The sequence below is a fragment of the Mus musculus genome, chromosome 6 (assembly GCF_000001635.26).
Source record: "Mus musculus strain C57BL/6J chromosome 6, GRCm38.p6 C57BL/6J".
NCBI classification, from domain to species: Eukaryota; Metazoa; Chordata; class Mammalia; order Rodentia; family Muridae; genus Mus; species Mus musculus.
Genome location: NC_000072.6, coordinates 91,688,477 through 91,701,951, shown reverse-complemented (window position 1 = coordinate 91,701,951; position 13,475 = coordinate 91,688,477). Strand labels below are relative to the sequence as shown.

At 49.4% G+C, this 13,475-nt stretch overlaps 1 protein-coding gene across 5 annotated transcripts in view; it reads right to left on the bottom strand.

Moving 5' to 3' along the window:
* The window catches only part of Slc6a6 (solute carrier family 6 (neurotransmitter transporter, taurine), member 6), a 75,016-nt gene that overhangs the window by 57,112 nt on the left and 4,429 nt on the right, over positions 1-13,475 (bottom strand). For 4 of the 5 annotated variants that reach the window (XR_003956177.1, XR_003956178.1, XM_030255303.1 and 1 more), the window contains exon 2: positions 2,920-2,963. The exons of the other annotated variant lie outside the window; for it this stretch is intronic. The gene's annotated coding sequence lies outside the window, so the exon portion shown is untranslated. The remainder of the gene's footprint in view (positions 1-2,919; positions 2,964-13,475) is intronic. 5 annotated transcript variants of the gene reach the window in all.

The following is a 13,475-nucleotide window of genomic DNA, read 5'->3' as shown; positions in this document are numbered from 1 at the left end:
TCATATGTGAATGCACACACCACTCCATTATACTGTGGTCACCTCTGTGTGGTGGGACCCTTATCTCTGTATTGAAAACATGACTTTTATAGTCAGAGTAAACATGATAAGTAAGCATTTTCTCACCGTGGAGGCCTCCAGGGAGCAGGACATCGGTATCCACAGGCAAGCAGGAGTACCTAGCAACCTAAAGGACAAGCACCCTAGAGAACAGCACCCTGGGAGGTAGACTTGCCTCTTCAATCGAGGGGATGCAGCCTCTCTAGGGACTCCTTCGATGAGTCTTGTGCTTGCTACTCAGGTTAGTTGTCCTGAGCCCATAAAACTCCCCTGGACTCATCACGTGTCCATGTCACCTGTTCTGCCAACCCCCGTCCTGCAGTGTACTGCAGCTCTCTTGGCTGGATATAACTACTCCATTATAGAGGTTAGAGTGTGAGGCTCAGAGATGTTTAGTGACTCCCTTCAGGGTCACACATCCTGCATAGGCTGGGGCTGGGCTAAGAGCTTTTTTGTATTGTAGAGAAAGCACTCCAGGCATTACAAAGGGCCACAGAGCCACATCCCAGCCCCCAGACTTGGAATGAATTCAGACCTGCCTTAAGGCTAAAAAGATAGATCTAGCCCTTCTCGGGCCCCAGGAATATGTGGGAGTGGGCCACACCCAGAACTCAGACAGCGTATCATCCCTGCATAATATACTCCCTGCAAACCCCATTGACCTCCACATAGAGGGTGGAGGGGAGGCCATGAGTCTTTTCAGAAACGGCAAGCCAGGAGGGCTACACAAGAGTGATGTGGGGCAGTCTGAGGGCCAAAGCACCCTCCTAGGTAGCCTGGTGTGCAGCTGGAATCAGCGCTGAAGAGGAACAGCATGGTCGCCATCTATGCTCTGCCTAGGACGTTGCCAGGCCCCGTGGGGCCAGTCACTTGCACAAGACTCTTTATCTAGAAACAAAACTCACATTCCAGCCTCAGAGTGAGCAGTGGCCTCCCTGGCTCCCACTATCCTTGGCTGCTCATTAACCAGTAGCAGGAAGACCTTGGAAAAGGGAAGTCGCTGGGGATGGAAGGGGCTCCCCACCTATCAGGAGGGCAGTTGCCACCAAGCGGGCACCAGATTTGGGCAAGTGAGTTCGTGGTTGTGAGAACTTGGGAGGTCCCCCTAAGTCTCAGTTTCCCAGTCTGCACAATGGTGCTGGCTAACAGTACTTACGAGACAACGGCACTCAAAGTCTGCATCCAAGCTGCTGAGGGATGCGGCCTTGCCTGGCACTCAGTAAGCATTCCACCTGTTCATCTGCCATTTTTACTGAAAGAACAAGAACTCCTACCTCCTGCAGCTTAGCTCTTGAGGCTGTAGCATGGTTCTAGGGGTTGTAACAAGCTAATGTGTTACACTTCGAGGACCATCTAGTACCCACAGGCAATAAATGTCCCTGACACACGACCATTAAGGTGAGACTCTGAGCATGGTTCTCTGCCCACTCAATAGCTGCTGGGGGAGGTCTTCTGAGTCTCTGGGGATGGGCATATCTGACATCAGAGAACCTATGGTCTCCAGTTGGCTTTTTTGATACAGGAGCACACCCGGTCAGAAACTGACCAAAAGTGCAATTGGGTCCGACCACAGTGGCAGTTAAGAAGGGTCTCGTGAGAGTCCCACGGATGACCCCAAATTGACCATACACCAGCCCTGTGTCAGTGAGAGACTTCCTCGGAAGCTAAGAGAACAGCTCAGGATGAAGCATTGTTTATGCTGGAAAGCAACGACCCCAGAGCCAATGAAAAAGAAGAGAGAAAAAGAGAGAGGAGTGTGGAATGGGAGGAGGAGATTAGATATTAAGAAATCTCTATCAAGGAAGGTGGAGTTCTCAAATTTGAGAGCAGGGTCCACAAGTGGGTCACAAGATCAACAAAGTGGCAGGACAGATTGCAGGGCAAGGACCTGAACCTGGAACCAGATCACAGGGCAAGGACCTGAACCTGGAATGTTCTCCAGAATGCGTATACACACTCCAGTGTTCCTTAGTAGATGTCAAGATTAAAGGACTTTGAATCCCAAGTCCCAAATCAGCTAAATCAGCCTGAAAACAAATCCTTCTTGCAGGCACTGTTAGGATTTTGAACTTGAAGAAGGGGGGAAACATTAAAGAGAAGAGAAAGCAAGGTGTAGTACCAAGACAATCAGCTGATTAGATATGAGAACTATGTCAATGTTAAATGTCCCAGGCTGATAATCGGGCTGTGGTTACATAAGACAATGGCCTTGCTCTGAGGAAATACATGAAAGACTAAGGGAAGGGGCACCCCACTTGTGACTTACTCCCCAGTGATTCAGCAAAAATACTGTTCGTGTGGTTCTTCACAGCAGTGCACAGGGATAAGAGCCCCTGGCCAGCATCAACCCCAGGACCATCAGAGGAAGGGCATGAGAAACTCAAGAGATTCACTCACAACCTACTGAACATTTTCTGTTCTGTTCAAATAGAACCTTCAGTGAAGCTGGGGCTGTAGCTCGTGGTAGAGCTCAGAACACAGACACAGACACAGACACACACACAGACACACACACACACACACACACACACACACACACACACACACACACACACGGAAGAGATCCTCTCTTTAGAGCCAGGACCCCCTTGAAGTTGGGGCTCAGTATCATCTCATCCAAACTCCTGTTTCCCCCACCCCCAATGATATCTACCTCGGCTACTCCTTGCCACAGCATGGGTACAGGCAGACCAAGTGGCCCTCCACCCAGAGGGGCCAAGCATTAGATGCTGGGGCCATCTCAGGAAACTTCTCTCCTAGAGCCAGGAAGACACACTAAATTGGAGACTCCTCCCCCATGGGATCCTGCTGTGGGTGGTGGTGAGCCTGAGCCAATAAGGAAGCTGAGAAATTACTTACGCTTGAGATGCTCCTCTGAAGAGGCTGTGGCACTGGTTCTGCACCTGTTGCAAACAGGAAGCAAAGAGGTGTGGTCAGGGCCTGCATGCCCAGGGTGACCAGGTCTGATCATGGGTAACTCCCAACACACATGCTAGAGAGGGGACTCCTTGAGCCCAGGGGACCTGGACCAGGGATGAAGGATGCTGAATCTCAAGCATGTGTATGCACACATAGACGTGCACTCTCACACATGTGCTCATGCACACTCAGGTGGCCACCCAGATGCAAACATTCATTCTCTTTCTCTCTCTCTCTCTCTCTCCCTCTCCCCCTTTCCCTCTCTCCCTCTCCCTCTCTCCTCCCTCTCCCTCTCTCCCCCCTCTCCCCTCTCCTCCTCTCCTGTTCTCCCTCTAACTGACTCTGAATCCTCTCTCTGGATTCACTGCTCTTGAACCCAGACAGCCCAAGTCCCAGTGAATCACTCAACTGTCTTTGCACACTGTGTGGGGCTGCTGGAAGCCCTGGTGGGTTTGATGTCTAATAAAGGTCCCTTTGGGGTCAGGGAGATGGCTCATCAGGTAATGGTGCTTGCTGCCAAGCCTGATAGCCTGATAGCCTGAGTTTGATTTGACAGACCCACACAGTGGAAGAAGAGAACTAACTCTTTGCAACTTGCCCTTTGACTTCTACATTGATGCTGGATATGCTTCAGATACAGATACACATATCACGTATATATTTTATATATATATATATATTAAGGTAGGTTCTTTTTGCTGGTGTGCATAGGTGAGCCACTCACCAGACCAGACTAGAAAGCCTGCACTCCCACTAGCTCTGTAATCTGCCCAGGTCCCAGACCAGTCACTGGCTATCCCCTATTGACAGCGTAAGGCTAGACAGATTCTCTTTATTACTGTCACCACCATTACTGTTACATTTCTGTGTGTGGCAGGCGGAGGTGGGGGGAAGGGGCATGTGGAGATCAAGGGACAGCTTGCACGAGGCTCCTGGGGACTGAATTTGGGTCAAGTTTAGGAGGCAGCAAGTTCCTTTGCCAGCTGAGACACCACAACTGTCCAGCCCCAAGATTCTTAAGAAAGGCACAGTCCCCCAATTACCACATTAAACTTACTGAGACCCATTACGCCCAGGAAGCCTGCTGGAATCTGCTGGACAGCAGCTATCCTCTGGGGATGGCCCAGAAGCCATCTCATGAATTTTGATTTACTTGTTCATGTTACCTAGAGTGTTCAGGGTGGACCCCCAGAGCCTTGTGCACATTCAGTGGGAGCACCACAGTAGGGCTGCACCCCAAAACAGGGAGTCTCTGTTCAGACAAGCAGGGGCAGAGCTCTGGGCCTGGCGTCTCAGGCCACCCGCAGAGTTGCTGGCCCAGACACAGGAAGGCCTTTCAGCCTTCCTGGATTATAAAAATGTGTAGAATCAAGAAAAGCATTCTTATCAATGAAGAGCTAAGATTTCAAGGACACTTAAACTGGAATTAATGGTGATGTACAGGGATAAGGATAAGGGGGGTAGGTAGGCAGAGGCACCTGACCCCTCCTTAAGCTCCACCTCTCCTCTCTGGCAGCAACTCTAGCTTCTTCCACAACCTGAGCAGAGTTCTGGCTGCTCTATCAGTTCACTGCCAGCCTCCCTCCTCAGAGCACTCACTGCTACACACTAAGCACACTGAGCTCAGGCACTGAGTCCACGGTACCATATGGTAGGAACTGTCAACAATTTCTTAAGCACCTACCATGTACCAGGCAGTGTTTGAGGAAAGACCGCACCTCAAGAAGCCGAGGTCCCCTGTTCTCAAGGAATCCTGAACCCTACCTAAGGTGAGACTGAAACATGAGTGGGAAGTCACTGGGCCTTCCTCCACTTCCTTGGTGGACATGGCCCCACCGAAGCCGAGGTGAGTCAGTAATATCTGCAACGGGTGAGGCACAGAGATGGGAAATGGTAACAAGTACCTGACTCTCCTGGGCCATGCCAAAGGAAGGAAGATAACGAGGAAGATGGAGACACTGCGTTTAAAGCACAAATTCTCAGCACATTGTTCAAGGAACCTTGAGCAATGGCATTCTGTCTGGATAAATCCTGACCAGTAAGAGGCCAGCTTGCCTCAGACAGATAAGAGCGGCCCTCTGTATCAGTGGGTCTGTGTGGCTTGCTGGCACTCATACCCAATGTAGGAACAGTCTGAACTGATTTAACCTGGTGAGGCACATCTATCAATCTCATCCTATCAGGAAACGGATCTCACCTCCTACTTCTGGAGGAACATGTGAACTAGACCTGGCCAATCAGAGTTGCTCACTCGTGGACTTGACTATGCCTGGACAATTCGAATGACAGCCAGAACTCTTGTTAAAAGCACTGGGAGTTGGGGAGTCGGCAGGCTCAGTGGGTTAAAGACACTTGCCATATAAGCCTGGAAGCCTGAATACCATCCCCAGAACCCATACAAAGGTGACAGGTGAAAACAGACTTCAGTTTTCCTATGACATCCACATGCATGTCAAGTCATGTGCACTGCCCCCAACACACACGTATACATACACCATGCACACATACATAATCCTAAAATTATTTAGAGGAGGAGGAGGAGCAGGAGGAGGAGTTAGAAGAGGCTTCTTCTAAGTTGAGATGGCTTGTGGAGATGGGGTTTCACTGGGGCAGCTAAGGTCCTTCAGGGAGAATGGAGTAAGCACTGAGGAACACGGAGCCAGAAATGGAGCAAACTAACAATATCTCAGCACCCGAATATAGCCACACCTGGAGGATTCTTAAGCTGCGCTCTTCAGGTAAATGTAGCAGTCAATGTTCTATTTACCTCTAAAGTTAATTTAAACTGATTTTTGCTGAACCCAGTCTTCTTAGGGCATAGAGAATCACACATGTAATCCCAGCACTGGAGAGAATGAGGCAGAAAGAATGTGAGTTGGAGACTGACCTGAGCTACATAGAAAAACCTCATCTCAAAAACTAAATAAATACAAGGCTAGCGAGATGGCTTAGTGGCTAAGAGTGCCTGCTGTGCTCGCAGAGGGCTGGAGTTTATCTCCCAACACCCACATTAGGAGACTCATTACCAACTGTGACTCTGGCTTCAGGAGATCTGAAGCCCTCTTCTGGCCTCTAGGATTCACACTTGTACATACACACATACACACATACATACATACAAAAACATATACATATACCAATATAATTAATTGAATATCTAGGGATATGGCTCATGGGTAGGGTGTTGCCTGGTATGAGCAAGGTCCTGTGTCCATCCTCAGCAGTGTGTGTGTGTGTGTGTGTGTGTGTGTGTATGAGAAAGAGAGAGAGAGAGAAACAGAGACAGACAGACAGATCAACTGACCAACTGACCTGTGCCCTGGCTTGAACCTGCTGTGTCATTTTATGCTCCTTTCTATCTGACATTCAGCCCATTAGTACCAACATGGAGGATACAGGTGACAGAATGACTTGACATCTGAGGTTCCCCACAGCCTGACATTCTATCATGTGTCTGTTGCAAAACTTAGGCCTGACCCTCCCCCTCATCCCCAGCCCTCACTCCAGGGCACACAGGAAGACATACATGTTTAAATCAGTCCTCACTGGTAGGCCTGTGAAACATCTGGAGGACTCTTCACCACAGACTGCGAACCCCATCCCCAGCTCCGAATGCCAGATATGGATGGAGCCGCCTATTCTTCTCCACTGTCCTGTGATAACTGTCACTTCTGGTCCAGTGACCACCATGTTCTAAGAACTCAGACTCAATCTATCTTTTTCTTCCACTTACTGAAGCCCAGTGACCCATGTAAACATGCGGCCCAGGCAGGTAGGAAACTAGACCTCAGGGCCCCCCTGCATCCTCAATGCAGAGCTCAACTGGAGACAATTTCAGAGGGATGCAGCTTTCCACAAGGGCAGCACTGGTCCTGGGTCAAGCACTTCTGCTAGCCCCCATGCTAGAATGTCTCTAGATAACCAGAGGCCATGTGAGGGGTGTTGCAGCAGGCCCTGTGTTGTCTTCCAGGAGCTGAAAAGCCTCTCAAAGACTCCCCTCCACCATCGCCACCCCAGCAGGCAACAAGCCAGATCCCATGCTGGGGGCCTTGTCCTGACACACTGCCTGGAGCCACTAGGCCTGTCTGCAGGGCCTGGCTGGCCCTGGGCTCTCCCTGACTTACATCCGACTTGGCTGCCTGCAAAAGCCTCCTGCGGCTTTTTTGGACCGCCAACACTGCAGAGTAGCAAGCGGCTTCCCCATAAGCATCCTTTCCAAGGTGGCACTGGCCCAAGGCCGGCTAAGCCAGCTCTCAGCCCTATGACCTTGAGCCAGTCACCTGCCCCCAGGAAGGCTTTGGGGCTTTCCTATGCAAAATATGAACACTAGGGAAACCGAATTTATCATATTATTCATCTTTTGAGAAGAAGGGTCTACAGCCTGGGTCTAACTCCCTATGTGGCTCGGAGACTATACTGCCCTAACTCCTGGGCTCTGGCCACGCTTCCTCGTCAACCTCCCACATAACTGGACCACAGGTGTACCCACTGTACAGGTAGCTATCTCAGCTAGGCTTTTAAGGAATACCGAATGCTAGGTCCCAACTTGGAGACTCCAACTTGACCTGTATCATGACAGGGAGAAAGCCTAGAATGGTGGTGCACACCTGTAATCCCAGCATTCAGGAGGCTGAAGCAAGAGGATCATGAGTTTGTGGCCATCCTGGGCTGTAGAAAAATTAAAAAAAAAAAAAAAAAATCACATCTAAAACCAAAATCTGATCAGAGCTGGTCTATATGATTTACAACTCCACAACACCACAATGAACAACACCTAGTAGCTCCAGGACCTGGTAACAGCAATCTCAAGTCAGGGTAATGTTAGGAAGTTAAGAAATATTACTAATGGGCTGAGGGGCTCAGGCTGGGGCCTCAGGGAAAACTGGTGTTAGCGATCCCCAATGAGTAGAGAGACAACAATACACAAGATTTTCCTGGTGGCAGGTTTGGGGCTTTCCAAGGATGCTGGCAGAGGCTGGACTCTTCACATTCAAAGGAAGCAAATTATCCTTTGGCTGGAGCCTGTACCCCAGAACTCAAAATAGAAGCTAACGCTAAGAAGGGGTGGCTCTTGCCTAGGGAGGAGACCACTGTGACGGGTTCCAAGTGATTTCCCAGTTCCAGCCCTTTTAAAAAAAATGATTTATTTGTATTTCATGTGCATTGCCTGTTTGAGGGTGTTGGATGCCCTGGAACTGGAGTTACAGACAGCTGTGAGACATCGCACGGTTGCTGGGAATTGAGTTCCGCTCCTCTTAACGACCGACCGACCGACTCATCCCCTACCCAGTTCCCCTTTCCAGCTATCACTGCCCCCGCCTTCTTACAAAGCAGACCCACACACATGGACCCTGGAACTCACCCTAGCCAGAGAACTGGGCATAATCTCAGGGAACGTCAAGCTCCCAGCAATCCCTCATCCAAACCACACTGACTCGGTGCCCTTGAATCATTGAGGCAGGGTGACTTCTCCCTCACGGCCACGAGAGGTGGCAGGTTCCGAGCCAGTGGGGTTCAGGGACACAAGGAGGCTCACAGCTGCTGCTTAGCACCCTCCACACCACATCCAACTTCTGCCACTGCCACAGTCCCCCGTGCCACACCTTCCCCACTGTGCCCGAACCGGGTACAGAGAAAGAAATAATATCAGTGTTTCATATTGCTTCTTCCCAGGACTGGAGCAAAGCCCTTACCTTACTGGGTCTCATCCTCAGAAGCACCCCCCCTCCAAAAAAATACAAAACCCACACCCCCCAAAAAATACACAAAACACTTGGCATGGCTAAAAGTTGACAGGGGGTGGGGGTGGGGTGCGGAAGAGATATTCCACAAGAGTTGACACTTTTTTTTTTTTAGGCTCACAACAGGATACCTTTAAAAGAAGCCCACCTTCTACTGCGAGAAACGAAAGACAGAAATAGACTCCACAGCACCAAGGGAAGGGGCTGGCAGGCGTGGGTTTTGGTTTTTTTTTCCTTCTCTCTTTTTAAAGGTTTGTTCTAATCTATATTCTCCCACTAATAGTTTAGGCAAACCCACATTGTTCCCAAGGAGATTATTCCATACGAAAAGCTGGCTTGCCACAGCTCTGCTCAGCACCACTCTGGAATTCTAGTCTCCAAACTGGGATGCCTCCTTTCAAAGCAAGGGTCGGGCCACCCTGGAAAATCAGCAAGAGGACAAGTATAGGTGTGCGCCTCACACTGGGACCACACAGACTTAGGACTCTTCTCCTCATGATCCACAAGTGATCTCCTCACACCCAAGGACCAGAGAGGGATAAGGATTCACCTAGGTCACACAGTAAGAAAACCAGAGGCCAAGGACACCAGCCCTGGTTCGCAATGCCCGGCTTTGATTTTATACGTTCACCTGCATAACTTTTTGCTGGATATCCATCACCCTTGCCAAGCAGACAGCCCCAGGAGGGAAGACTTCAGACTGCCCTATCCACTGGCGATATCCGCACAGCCCGGAAGGAATAAGTACCTGCTAGGTGGGTGGATGGGTGGGTCCAAGCCTGGACCAATAGATGTTCAAAGAATAGGCTCTCATTTCAGGATGGGGGTGCACTTCTGAGAGCCAGACCCCTCTGCTAGATGCTGGAGTATCTCCCCTTCTCTCAGTGTGTCCCCAGCTGGTGGTCAGGTGGATATATGGCAGGCTCACAGAGGTCCAAGATCAGGCCGCGGGGACAGAGCTCTAGGAGCTCAGGTAGGGAAGTTCAAGTCCTCTTTGATTCTTGTGATCTTTGGTTTCCTGTATGTTAAGCACCACCCGGGGTCAAGGAATGCTTCTTGGACCAGGAAGCTTCAAGCTGTACTTGAGGAGTGGGAAGAAGATGGGGAACAAAGGACTAGGTTCGGCGGAGAACCCCAGACTACAAGGAGAGGTGAGCCCGATCTGGGGAAGAGTCTAACATCAAATTCTTCTTTAGAGTTGGTCACAGAGTTCACAGGGTGCTCTGGAGCCACAGGAAGCCTCTTGAGCAGGAGATTGGCTCAGCATCACCTCCTAGATGGTACAGAGAGGTGCTCAGGAGACACGGTGGCTGGTCAGGAGGCTGTGGATGCCAGTTGCCATCTGGTGATAGAATGATGGTCCTTGAAATCATGACCAGCCTTCCATTGGGGCTGATTAGCCCTGGAGCAGGGGCAGAGTCCTCAGAACGGCCCTGTTCCAGTGCCCTTCACCCACTAGGCATGACTGCACAGATCCACCGGCCAGCCACACTTCTCTACCCCCTGCCAAGCATCTAGCAATCTCAGCCTTTGGGCTTTCCGTAGGAAGGGGGTTGATAGAATATGGCAACCAGTCATATTCCACTTCTACCCTGTTACAAGCACCATGGAAACAGGACACTCAGAATGTCCCAGCTAGGAGACCTAGCCTAAAAGCGCCATCTACTCAACAGAGATACCAAGGCTGGGGGCAGAGGGTGGGGAATGGGGATGGGACAAGGTAAACAGACTAACCAGACCAGGAGATAGGTAGGCTCAGTTATAGATGTCTCCTGTCCAATGGATGCCCAACAAGTTTGGGCAGAATGTCCTTCCCACCCTTCCCCCACGCAGCTCAGTCTTGGGCTGAGCAGATCAGGTCATCAGTACCAGGCTCCAGGTTCTTCCCCAAGCTTTCTGGAAGTTGGGTCCTGGACTGTGATTATCTCTCAAGCAGCCTGCCCTTGGAGAGGGGGAGGGCAGTGCTTCCTTCCCATCCCTTTCCCATTAACTGAGACTAAGAACAGCAGCATGGAAACACTGAGGTGAGGGGCTGGGGTGTGGCTAGCACCTGCCCAACTGTTGAAACCTCCCTGGGATCCATCCCCAGAAAAGTCAGTTGCACAAGATCTTGCCAGTGTCCTTAACCTACCTCCCAGAAGGGGAGTTTTACATAACCAGAATGGTGGGCACAGCAGAGGCAGGGAAACTGAACAATAGGTAATTGGAAGGTTGGATCTCTTCCACTGATAAACACCTCGCCCAGACCTCACCAGAGCTCCTAGTCACTGAGGTAGGTGGGTGGGTGGGGCAGGTTAGCTGGGTGATCCCAAAGTCCACAATCCCTGAACTCCAGTCAATGGACCACTCTTCCGCACACCTGCGACTTGTTCCCAAGTGCCTGCCCTCAGCATAAAAGGCCTGAGATTGTACATTAACCTCCAGATACTCATCTTCTCCCCCTCCCTATGTTGGCCTCACTCTCCTGAGGGACTGCAAGCCGCCCAGCACCAGAGACTGGTTTATTCATTGTTGCCCTTCCTACCCTTGGGACGGTGCCTGACATTCAGTAGGTGCTCAATAAGCATTTGCGGTGCAACCGGTGGTACACACCTGCAGTTTCAGCCACCTGGGAAGCTGAGGCAGGAGAATTGAATGGGTGAGCTCCTGTATTTAGAAAGACACTCCTGTCAGCGGTTTGTTCACCTTCGGGGCAAGTTGGAAGCCACTGAGTGAGGCGACGCCCTCACTGAGCTGTAGTCTGGTTGGTCAGCTAGGACAGAAGAGGCCAGAGGGTCACAAGCCAAGGATGTGCACAGTGGGCTGGTGGGCTTGTACGTTCTGCAGTGTGTTCTGCAGGGCATTCTGCGGGGTGGCAGGTCACAATGGGCCATTGTTTGTACAGACCAAGTGACAGAACCTGGAACAGTATGACGCTGTTTTTGTTAAAAACAAAACCAAACCACAACTGGCTAGCAGGCTAGCTGGTTGGCTGGCTGGCCTGCTGAGCAAATCCTTACTCCCACAAGGAAATGAAAATGGACCCAGAAAGTGATAAAAGCAGTCTGCATTCCGACAGACACTGCAGGTACCACACAGCTAGAGCTGCATGTGAGAGCAACAGATAGTCTTAAGATCTTTATTTAGTCATTTATTAGCATTGGGGGAGGAACCCAGCGCCTCACACTTGGCAAGCATGCAATCCCCAGCTTATACCCTCAACCCAACCTTTTATATGGATATTTTGTAATGATCTGAAGGGAATATATTTTAGCTTCTGTGAGTTCTGTATTGCTTGAGGTATATAATTTTTGTAACTGAAAAGTGAGTCATTTGGCAGTTTGTCATTCCTACACAAATGAAATGGTATGTCCATTAAAAAAGCTAGCACACAATGCCCACAGGAGATTCTCTCACAATCCTACGCCTACAGATAAAGCATCTGCAGGACAGATGGACAAGCTGGACAGATGGACAAGCTGTTGTATGGTTATCATGCCTCTTGCCCAGAGGGCACACTATAGTATTCAAATACAGAAAGCAATGACCTCCAGTCTATACTGCCTTCTATCCGATCCCTTTACACATAATTAAGATAAAGTTTCATTTATAAATTAGTCATTCTGAGAGCAATAGCTCATAATAAACTAGAATTATATATAACCCAATACTGTCATAAAATGTCTTCAACAACACATGAACTGCTCATTTCCAGAATTTTTCATTTAATAGTCAGTGCTACAGTTAGCCATATATAATACACACATACAGTCCTGGGATTACAAGGGTGATTCACACTGCCTGGCACAAATCCACTGATATGGGGAGGTGACTTGGCAAAATTCATTCACAGTGACAGACATCTAAAAGTAGCTCTCTTAAGGTGTGGAGAGAGCTGGGGATGTGGCTCAGTGGTACAGTGTCTGCCTAGCAAGGGTAGAGTCCCCATCCCCTCCTCAAGCAAAAAAGCAAGGAGCAGAGGAGCTAGAGAGAGGCCTTTGCAGGTCAGACAGCTGGTTGTGTGAGCAGGAAAAGCAAGGGCAGGGCCCCAGCAAGAAAATAAAAAGGCAGATGTGGCCCTAAACTCATGCAGCTCAGCACTGGGGACAGTGGGGACAAAAATGAGAAGATAAGAGTGAGCTGGCTGGCATCCTAGCTCCAGGTTCAGTGAGAGACTGTCTCAAAAAAAAAAAAAAAGAGTAAAAGGGTAAAGGAGAAAGGCAGGCTGATGTGGAACTCTACCCTCCACACACATCTGTACAAACATGAACATATTCACACACATGCACACCACACAGACACACACACACACACACACAGGACAGGTAGAAAGCAACTGAAAAGATACCTAATGTTGACCTCTGACTTCCACGAGTACACACACATATATTTGCACATACACACATATGTTTATACACAAACATGTGTGCAAAACATAGGGATGTTTTTATCTGGCTGATAGTTACACTGATGTCTGAATTTACTGAACTTCAAAGCATCTCTGCATTATACTTCAACTTTAATTTAATTTAATTTAATTTAATTGGTGGAGAGGAGTGTGTGTGCCAGAGATCAAACTCGGGTTAAGCATACATTGTACAGTCCCAAACCCTTAAAATATCTTTTTCCTTGAAAAAATATAATTATTATGTGTATCTTATGTGACATGCTAGGATCTCATGTGGAGGTCAAAAGAGATCACTGTGGAATTCTCTCCTTCCGACATGGGGACCTGGTGATCCTGGCAAGTGATTTTACCTGATGAGCCATATCTCA